Consider the following 11,418-nt stretch of genomic DNA (forward strand, 5'->3'; position numbering starts at 1 on the left):
GAAAAATGAGAGAATAGATGAATGAATGATTGAATGAATGAATGGAAAATGATACAATGGATAAATGAATGAATGAGTGAACGAATGAATGAATGAATAAACGAATGAATGGTTGAATGAATGAATGAATGAATGAATGAATGATTAATGAATGAATGGATGAATGGGTGAGTGAGTGAACGAATGAATGAATGGACGAATGAGTGAATGAATTAATGAATGAATGAATGGATGAATGAATGAATGATTAAATGAGTGAATGAATGAATGAATGAATGAATAAATGAGCGAATGAATGAATTTATGAATGAATGAATGAATGAATGAATGAACGAATGAATGAACGAATGAATGAATGAATGAACGAATGAATGAATGAATGACCGAACGAGTGAAAGAAAGAGCTACTACTACTACTACTACTACTACTACTACTACTACTACTACTACCACCACCTCGATATTGTGTGCAAACTTTTCCATCTGTTTGCCCCTATGTATGTTAATTCCATCCATCTCCTTCACCGCCATTTTACACTCTAAACGAGTCTGGCCTAAGTGGATGCTGTTTTCTCTCATCCATCCTCACAGGAGAGACTCACGTGTACGAGGGAGGACCATACACAGCTAAGACTAAAGACCATCTGTTTTGTCTCCTGTGTTTACGTATCATCTGCTGGCTAATCTTTGTGTCCCCAGAGTGTGCTGTCGCTATATGTAGACAGACAAAACATACCCACACTCCCTGGCAACACTATCCCTGAAATATCTACGCTCGAACCAACGTCTTCCCAGTCTCATCACATACAATAATCAATTTTTATATGTGCACCTCTTTCTTACCCTCAATCACTTGAACCTTACCCCAACATGTGTGTCTTTCCTGTTCAGGTACATTTCCCTTAACACCTCAGTCTGAACCAATACAAGTTCATCGCTTCCCTGTAGGTCTACATACACACACTGACCATTAGCAGTGTTTAGTCTAATGTGCCTGTGTTTATACCCATCTTTCTTTCCCTTATTAAATCTTGATCCCAACACAGGACAGCTACCCTCTCAACCGCATACTTGATGACATACTCATCCGTAGTGGCCTAGTGCCCGAGGATGCGCCTTCACCCAAGGATAACCAGCCAAAGGAAAGATATTATTTGTTATATCCTTTTCACCATCTCATTGCATTTAATTTCCTACCAACAACACTATCACCTCCATATAGGCCTTCCATCACATTTTAAACCTTGTTATAGTTTGTCGGTACCCTGTTATAGCTAGGCCACCATTGGCAAAGGCCCTTGCTCCCCCCTTAGAGGGAGGGAGCAATCTTTGAACAACCTTCCACGTAAAACTCCTTCACCTCCCTCCACTTGCACAGAGCCATTTGTATCCTCGTAAAAGGTCTGGAGTCCTTCAAGTATATATGCTCTCCCACACCATAATGTATTCTCAGGACATTCAATAGATACTTTTACTATTATTATTGTTATACACAGTGCAATTGATATAGTCAGAGGAATACGCTACAATTGCAATAAAATCTATAAAAATCATAATAGTCTGTAGCCCTGACGCACCTCAGGAACAAAGAATTAAGGGTGATGGAATGAAACAGAAGACAGATAACTAAAATGAATAAGTTCTGGCCAACCCACAGGATTAAGCAATAAAAAAAAAAAATAGTTAAGAAGGTTTTTTTGACATATTTACCCGACATCATACAGCACAGGAACTTCAAACTATCAAGAAAACACTAATGCAGCACGGCGTCACAATTTAGTATCCAATTCCGACAGTCATGAAACAGGATCTCGTGCTAACATAAGTGTCCATAATCAGGCTGAATCAAATTCCTGAAATCTACCTAATCGCTCCTCAGTATATTTCATGGCAGTATGAGAGAGAGAGAGAGAGAGAGAGAGATTGTTTACACTCGCAGTATCCGGCCAAGACCTTCACACACGTTCTATACTTCCCCATCTAGGCCAACTTGTGCTTCTGACTGATCGGAAGAAAATACTAAGTGGTGAAGGGTCCGCAGCTGAACATTAATCATTATTTTACTTTTATTCTTGAGTTTTTGCCAACTAAGAAAAAAAAATATCCCATGTGCAGGTCCCAAATTTAATCACAGTAGATAATGAAAAACACACACACACACACACACACACACACACACACACACACATACAAGGCAGCCTAGGTTCATGTAGTATTTATTTTTCTAGTATATCTATCTTTATCTCTATCTGTCTATATGTCTATCTATCTATCTATCAGTCTATCTGTCTACCAACCCACCTACCCACCTACCTTTTTATCTAGCTATCAATAAATGAACAGATAGATATAGATATAGCTATTACAGCACAGGAGGCATGCTGGCCATGGAAAACCAAACCAAACCAAATAAAAAAAAGCAGCAACTCCCAAACACTACGTTGCATAACATGAAGACGCCCCCCCCCAAAATATATTAGTTTCCCCTCTTGAAAAAAAAAGTCGTACCCTCAACAAGTGTTAGGCCAGTGGTTCCCAAACTTTCCCAGGCTGGCGCCCCCTTGGCTGCCAGGAGAGTTCCTAGCGTCTCCTCCACCGCACGCTCCGACTTCGAACTACGTAATAAAATAAAGCCAAGCTCTCGTTTAAATCTCTTATTTTAACTTTATTATCTGTAAGGCATACGAGTTCCTTTAGCTTAGCCTTAGTGTTTGTCACATAGATTTTGCCATTCAGATTTTGTAACATACAAAAAGTTATTAATTACTCCTAATGCCACCCTGCAGCCCCCTTTTTTCTTACCGCCCACCCAGACCTATCCACCGCCCTTTTTGGAAACCACTGTGTTAGATGACGCCTTTGTAGCGTACTTGAAAAAATACGAACACAAGTATCCGTTCATTAGAAATTACAGTCATCAATTTGTTCTTAAAAACGCAGATAAGTTAGTCAATGAATCCTTGCCAAGTAACAGCGCATGGAGTGTTTGTGCTCTTCTCCCAACAGATTTTTTTTTAACCTGTGTTTTGAGTGCCTTCATACGTCTTGCCCGCTGCCCCGCCCCGTGCCCCCCGCCCCTCGCTCCGTCATAACGCGGCCTCCGTCACCCATAATGCCAGTCAGGGCCAGCTGGTGCTCAGTCTGGGCTGTGACGTATTGGCGGAAACATCACTCTCGATCCCTCTCCTGCAGGTGTGTGTGTGTGTGTGTGTGTGTGTGTGTGTGTGTGTAAGAGAGAGAGAGAGAGAGAGAGAGAGAGAGAGAGAGAGAGAGAGAGAGAGAGAGAGCGGAAGTCTTGAAAATTTTGCGGCACTAAGATAAAATGATATGCAAGAAAGTATATTGAAACTAGGATGAATACAATGCAAAAAAAAAAAAAAAAGTGCAATATAGTGAGGAGATAAGTGAAGACGCGTGTTGATATGAGGTAAAATGTGATGTGCGACGCGGGTTCCTTAGAGCTTCCGTGTACGAGACGTGAAACTGGTGCGAGTAGGGAAATGATAGAGATGAAGCAGTTGAGTGTTGTTAACCATTAGAGTTACGTATACACCACAAGGGAAAAGGGTGTATACTTAATCAAACTTCTCTCCTGGCTGATAGATGGTGAAGAAGACATCAAACCCTGTATCTAAAATCAGAATTACAAAACGTATACCTGCTTAGACTTCTCTCCTGGCTAAAAGGTAGTAACGAAGACATTAAACCTTGTATCTGAAGCCTGAGTTACAGAATTTAAACTTGATCAGGCTTCTCTCCTGGCTAAAAGTAGTAAAGAAGACATCGAATCTCGTACCTAAAGTTAAAGTTACAGAAGATATACCCGATCAAACTTCTCTCCTGACTATAAAAGGCAGTAGTAAAGACAACAAACTCTGTACCTTAAGTCAAGAGTTCACAAAAGAGTTAAACATTTCCACCAATAATAGGTACCCTGAGGAAAGCCGGTCTATCATCTCCTATCAATACATCCCTGGAGCGAGAAGTTGGTGGCGAGGAGAAACAAGAGGGAAGGATGTGGTGATGTGTCCCTTGACTTTAATTGAGAATGAACGCACTGGGATGAAGGACGGATGTTAAGAGACTCATTCTATTGCATGAGTGAAGAATATGCAGCGGGGAATGAATATTGCGATAGAGTGGAAAAGATGTGTTGTATAAATTTAGCAGAGTTAAGGTGGAGATAAACTGAGACTATTTCCTTTTCTGCACAGATGTTGCTTTGATTGCTGAATATTGATACTGATGGAAGGGACAGGGAAGGTGAGCATGATAAAGATGGATGCTGATGAGAAAGACAATGGGAAAGGATAGGGAGGGGAGAAGAAGGAGGATGAAGATGTGTTTGTGGGATTTAAGGGGAAATAGATGAAGTAATAAAAATAGGGAGGGCAACTGATGAAAAGAATGACGCGCAGTAGTAAGTTCCTCATAAAGTTAATTGTTTCCTTAATCATACTCTCTCTCTCTCTCTCTCTCTCTCTCTCTCTCTCTCTCTCTCTCTCTCTCTCTCTCTCTCTCTCTCTCTCTCTCTCTCTCAGGAATGTAAAGAGTGTCCTGCCGCCACTTCTCAAGACTCCTCCCTCCTCCCCGCCTCGCCTGACACGAGCCAGAGCCGCCTGCAGACACCTTATCCCCAGACGCGGCGCCGAGCAGAAAGTTTTTGCGATAAACCTTTCCTCTTTCCGCCCCCGTCGAAGATTAGACACATATACACTCGTCAAGGTAAACCAGTACCCGCACATGACACAAATAAACAAGAAAGGTAAACAATAAACTTAAACGTCAAGCCTAGATGATGGGTAGTAGATAACGCTCTATAAGTAATGAAATAAATAATAGATTTGACAAGGCAGTGACATTGTTTAGAACTCAAGAAAAACACACACTTCACACACACACACACACACACACACACACACACACACACACACAAGACGGAAGACGAAGACAAAATAATCTCATCGCCAGAGCAAGGGCGATAAAGGGAATAACAGAGGAAAGATAAGGCGCCTTCCTTGAGGGGAGACCAGTCCACGGCCCGCCGACCTCTCGCGCCTACATCATGGAGGTCGGGACGCCAGACTTGTTCTCCGTCACCACCATGTTCTCCGAGGCCGATGAGGAAATGTGAGTATGCGAAGGTGATGGTGATGATAATGATGTAGGTGAGTAGGTAGAAAGAAAAGTGGGAAAGTAGGAAGAAAAGAGGGTGGCTAGGAAAAATTAATTAATTAGATTAAATTAACCGTCATTTCATTAAACCATTTACTAAATTTCATATCGTTTATATTAACACACACACACACACACACACACACACACACACACACACACTTGCCTCTGTATCTGTCCACTTATCCAGTCATAACCACTTCATGAAAAAAGTGTAAAGGAATGTCAAACTATATTATCACACAGTCGTTTAGTTAAAAAGTTTCTCGGTCTCGACGCGCTGAACACTTTTACTTTATGGTGCCTCTCAGCCGGTGACTCTCAACGTTAAAATTGTGTAGTCAACATGAATGCCAAACTAACTATTTACACGTCTTTAGTTCAGATCGCTTTTTAATTTAATTGTTTTTAATCGATTGTTTAAATATTATTTTAATTTCATTTATGTGTTTGCAAACCAGCTCTTAAAATGTGTTGCAGGTGGGGCATTTTATGAACCTAAACAGTAGGGCGAAGGTTCTAAATTTCGTGCTGGTGAAGCATATATAAATAGCACGGGCTGACCTTGAAGCAATATGGAAGGTGCACATTGTTTTTACGTTAGGAATGGCCTGTCAACAGGCATGAAGTGCATTGCATTTCTAGGATTAGTTCAATAACGTCAGACCTCATTACTTGAGTAACAACAGAAAGAGGACGGACATGTCGACGAGGGAGAACCTAGGTTATGCTTAATTAATGCAGAATAGATGTAAAGTTATAAGACAAACTGGTAAGAGAAAAGGGAAAAAAAACTACCCTCTAAGTGGCCAAGTAGTTCATGGAAATATGTTAACCCTCCCCAACGTCAATTGTATACACTACCCCAAATATTTGATTTGAGCAGAACGCGCGACCCGGATGTTTGCACGCTTGCCGCGGCCCACGCCACGCACAGCCCCGCCAGCACTGAGTGACGCCTCAGATCTCCCCTCATGCTAGTGATCTATTAAATATTTTACTATCGATGTCTATTGTGTTATGAATGGATGTTTTTTTTCATATATCTCCCCAAGTCAGGTGCACATGCTTGAAAATACACGTGCGTGCGTGCTATGACACATACGGTCATTCTTTACCGTGTTATTCTGAGTATTCAAGGTGGCAGTTCGAGGGCCTTCCTTGCCAGCGAGCCGTAAAAAGATTCTCTCTCTCTCTCTCTCTCTCTCTCTCTCTCTCTCTCTCTCTCTCTCTCTCTCTCTCTCAGCTGATAACAATTTTATACCCATCGTTTATGAGCGTCTCGTGTCCAGCCTTCGACTCATGAGTGACTGGGTATTAAATTTTCTGAGAACGAAGCTGAGATTTTGCTGCACTTCAAACACTGAATAGAACAGAATCATACAAATGAGTAAGACGTGTAATTAATGCAAAGATGAGACATGTAGCTATGCAAGGATAAAATTATAATAATATATATTGTTACGCCAAGAAGCAGCTTAGTTTAAATTGTAATTGGCGCCACGTGACGTAATGAGGGTTCCTGCGGAAGCCCCGTTGAGGGCAGGCTGGAAGGGACGCCATGCAGCGAGGAAGAGTGGAGACGGAGAAGACAAAGGACGCTCGCCTGTGCTCTGTGCCTTAGGACTTAATCGCCTGTGATTTGTGCCTTGACTACCTCCCCTTGGACTTATAAGGATTGTACAACGTTCTATTGCTTAGTAAACCCCAAGAAAGTCCGCCCTGTATTTAATTGTGCCTCGCTGTGCTCTGTGGGTGTGTGCAGTGTGTCCGCCAGGTGTCTTTGTGTCTGCTGTCCGCCTCGTGGGAGCACTGTGTTTTCCATAGCAGAGCCCAGTTTAAGTAATTGGGAGAGCACCTGTCTGCCTGTGGTGTGTGAGGGGTAGACAAGTGGAGCACAACAGTGGTGTCAGGAGTGGGATGGAAGTGTGCTGTGGTGGACGGGCAGACAAGAGTGACGCCTCAGGCACAATGGAGCTCAGCAGAGCACAGTGCGGCTGGCAGGAGCGAGTGGTGGGGGTAGTGGTGACCTTGGGGCTGATGAAGACGCTAAGCCTGGCCAGCTGGAGTTAAGTGCCTCAATGTTGGCTGGCTTGAGGCAAATAACGCTTCAAGGTCAAAGCAGGCACAGCAAGCCACTGAACCAGCTGGCCCGTGGGCAGGCCAGGCGCAGGCACAGGCCAGCAGGCTTGAGGCAGGCCCAGCCCGTGAGCAGGCCGAGCGCTCCGAGGCACAGGCCAGCAGGCTTGAGGAGCAGGCCCGTGAGCAGGCCGAGCGCTCCGAGGCACAGGCCAGCAGGCTTGAGGAGCAGGCCCGTGGCAGGCAGGCCAGGCACTCCGGGCACAGGCAGCAGGCGGAGCAGGCCCGTGAGCAGGCCAGCGCTCCCGGGCACAGGCCAGCGGAAGCAGGAGGCACTACAAGCAAGCTTGGAGGCTTCTGTGCGGCAGGAGGCACGGCAGTATACCGATCAGGCCTGTGCGAGGAGGGAGTCCGGGGTGAGCCTACAGAGGGGGCCTAGAGGCACTGAGAGGTGAGGTGCAGGAGGTGCAGGTTTGAGGCAGGCAGGCTGCCGTGTGTGCTGCCCCAGAGGAGGGTGCAGAGTGAGCCTTTGTGTGATTAGGGGGCAGTGTCAAGCCTCGCTTGAGGCCACGCAGTGTTCTCTGGAGCCTCCGGAGCCTGGCGTGTCCATTGCTTGGGTCACAGTCAGAGGTTCTGGGGCGGCTGGCGTGGGCTGCGGCGGGGGCGCGAGCGGCAGCCCTGCCACTGTTGCCAAACGCCCGCCACCCTTTCTCCCTCAACCTAAACCCTACCCTGCCTCCTTTCTTGCCCTGAGTGCCTGCCTTCTACCCTGTTCGTTCGTTTCCTTCCCGACCACCACTGCAGGCGTAAGCTTCGGCTGCGCGACGGCAAGGTAGCTTGGGAGGCCTACGTTGCTCAGTGTCTGTCATGCTCGCAACAAGCTCAAGGGTGGACTGAGGAAGAAAGGCGCTGCAGCTGGCAACGGCGCTTGCGGGGCCTGGCACCTTCGAGATTCTCAGCCACCTTCCAGCCACCAAGCAAGCTTCAACTTTACCAGCCTGTCGGAAGCCTTGCAGCGCCGCTGGGCACAGTCACCGCAGGCTGAGAGTGTGCCAGGCTCCAGCTGAAGAAGAGGAGCGAGGCAGAAGGGCCAGACGCTGTCACAACCGCGCCAGATGTGGAGGCCCCCTGTGAGGCGGGCTTATCCGGCTGCTGGTGAAGACATGACACGACCGTCCTCGCCCGTGACGCTCTTCGTAGATGCTCTGCAGGACCACCAGCTGCACAGATCACGGTAAAAAGCAAGCCCACCCTGGTGACCTGCAGGTATATTTTTGGCGAGGGCCATGGAGTTCGAGGCGTTTCTGAAGACGTCAAGTTGCCTCGCTGACTACGCCAAGCCTCGGAACGACGTGCGAGGCCGGAAGGCGAAGTTCGAGCGTAAAGGCGAAAGGCGTCGAGGGAGACGAGGCCTTCCGAGTTTGGTGGCCGTTGCTGGGGCTGCGGTGAAGAGACCACAGGCTTGCATCGCGACCGGTGTCCGAGGGGCGAAAGACGCGTTCCTCGACCGGCCGAAGTCTGGGGGCTTCCAGACTTGCTGCAAGGACTGCGGCAGAGTCTGATCACCGCTGTTCCAGCGCCTGCCCCAAGCCGAAGCAAGTGGCGCAGGCACCGGAAACAGCAAGCGGGCTGGACAAGGGGCGACTACCCAGCCTGCCAAGGTCGGCTGCCTCACTTGTGCTGTAAGATGCGCGCCATACCACTAGTTCGGTGCCCAGGTGGAGGGCAACGTAGACGGTAGAAGTCTTGCCGCCTGACAGTCGACACCGGGGCTGAAAAGACCCTGGTGCGCCTGGAGTTGCTGGACGCTGAGCGGCTCCCAGACGCCCCGCAGAGATTGTGCGCGGCGTGACGGGGTATTGCGTGGCACTCAGGGCCTGCTCGAAGGTGGCTCGTGTCGGCGTGGGCGGCGCAGATAGAGCGGCTGCCGATTATTGCGCCGCCGACCTGGATGAAGAGGGCTTGCTCGGTTTTGACTACCTGGTGCAGACTGGCGTGCGTATGTCGACTTTTGGACGGAAGCGGGATGAGGGTGCACGGACAAGAGGTGCTTCCTGGCTTCCGGAAGTCGGTTGTGCTGCCGAGTGGTGACGGCCGAGCGACTGGCACCTTGCCCCCAGGACGAAAGGAAGGACGAAGTCCAGTGTCGACTGTCGAGGGTGATGCACGACGCGCGAAGGCATAGTAGAACCCTCAGAAAACCTGCACCTGACTGACGGTGTGGTAGTCGGGAGGAGCCTCGTGGGGAGCGGGGAGGAGTTAGGCTGACGAGTACTGTTGCTAACTTCTCTGACGAGGCTCGGCGATCTACCCGCTGGTGCCAGACTAGGCACGCTAATGTGAAGAGGTGGAGCGAACTGAACAGCCGTCGAAGAGTGCGTCTACGCCTGCGGAGGGAGTGCTGCCTGACTTCCTTGAGAGACCTGGCGCTCAGGGGCTCCGCTAACCTGACAGGAGTCGCAGGCGGAGAGGGTGCGCCACATCTTGAACGTGCAGTACTCAGACGTGTTCAGCCCGGGGCGACTTGGACTTGGGCCGCACGTCGCTGGTGAAACACAGCATCAACACTGGAACCAGCGCGACTTCATCAAAATTGTCCCCCTCGACGTATCATCGCACCTGCCCGACGAGAGGAGATGCGGCGCACCGTCAACGACCTGGCAAATCAGGGGTGATCGAAGAGTCCGAGCAGTCCGTGGTCTTCAGCGGTAGTCCTGGTTAAAGAAGGACGGCACGCGGCCAACGCTTCTGTGTGGAACATCACCGGGCACTGAATGGCGAAGCTGTGAAGGGATTCCTACCCTGCCGAGGATCGACGACACCTTGGACGCGCTGGTAGGGGCGAGGTGGTTCTCACGCTCGACCTGGAAGTCAGGCCACTACCACCAGAGTGGAGATGGCCGAAGAGGATGGAAGCCGAAGACAGCCTTTTCCTTCGGGCAGGGCTTGTGGCAGTTGTGTGTCATGCCCTTCCGGCTCTCTGCAACGCCCCCTGGCTGTTTTTGAACGCGTCTGATGGGAGCGGGTGCTGCTGGACGGCCTGCAGTGGAGGACGGTTCTCATCTACCTCGACGACGTCATCGTCTACGGAAGGCAACCTTCGAGGAGGAGCTGGGGAGGCTGGAGGAGGTCCTGCAACGCCTGGAGGAAGGCTAATCCTCAAGCTCAGCCCCAAGAAGTGCTCCTCTTCCAGTACGAGGTGCCACCGTTCCTGGGGCATGTCGTCAGCAAGGACGGCGTGCGCACAGACCCGCAGAAAGTGGCAGCAGTAGCAGACTGGCTCTTCGCCCACTAACGTAGCTGAGGAGTCAGGAGCCTACCGGGTCTGTGCACCTACTACCGTCGTTTTCTGGTGCAGGACTTTATACCATCGCGGCGCGCCCCTACACCGCCTCACTCGTAAAGGAGTGCCTTTCGAGTGGGACGAGGCGATGCCAGGCTGCGTCTGACGGCCTGAAGAGGGCCCTAGCGGATGGCGCGCCGGTCCTGCCGTACACCCCCAACCTGAAGCTCCCCTTACCTGCTTGACACCGACGCGCCAGTGCGGGAGGGCATCGGGGCAATGTCTTGTCGCAGGTGAAGAATGGAAGGGAGCACGTGGTGGCTCTACTACAGCGCCAAGTTCAGTAGGCCTGAACGCACCTTCTGCGTGCAACCAGGAAGGAGCCAGCTGCTGGCAGTAGTAAAAAGTCTCGAGCACTTCCAGCCGTACCTCTACGGCGCTGAGTTCACCGTCCGGACCGACCACGCTGCCCCGCAGTGGCTTGAAAACTGCTGAAGGCGCGGAGGGTCAGCTGGCGAAGGTGGTTGGGAAGGCTCGAGCAGTTCAACTACCGGATTGTTCCACCGCCCGGGTCGTGGTGCACAGCAACGCATGATAGTTTGAGCCGGCGCCCGTGTGAGGCAGGTTGCTCTCACTGTGCTAGCAAGGACCCCGGACCCTGTGACTCGACGCCCGTGTGAGGGCAGGTAGCTCACATTCCGTCCCCTGAAGGACCTGACGCCGTGAGTCAGAGCCTCGTGGTAGGCAAGCTACCACACCAGGCGCGTCAGGACCCTGACCCTGTTTGCCGACGCTTAACAGTGCCTCGCCAACGCCACTGAGCTGCAACGACCGGTGGCGTGAGGCACAGAGCGCAGAACCCGCTCTTTGCTCCTGTAGTG

The sequence above is a fragment of the Eriocheir sinensis genome, unplaced genomic scaffold (genome assembly GCF_024679095.1).
Source record: "Eriocheir sinensis breed Jianghai 21 unplaced genomic scaffold, ASM2467909v1 Scaffold606, whole genome shotgun sequence".
Lineage (NCBI taxonomy): Eukaryota > Metazoa > Arthropoda > Malacostraca > Decapoda > Varunidae > Eriocheir > Eriocheir sinensis.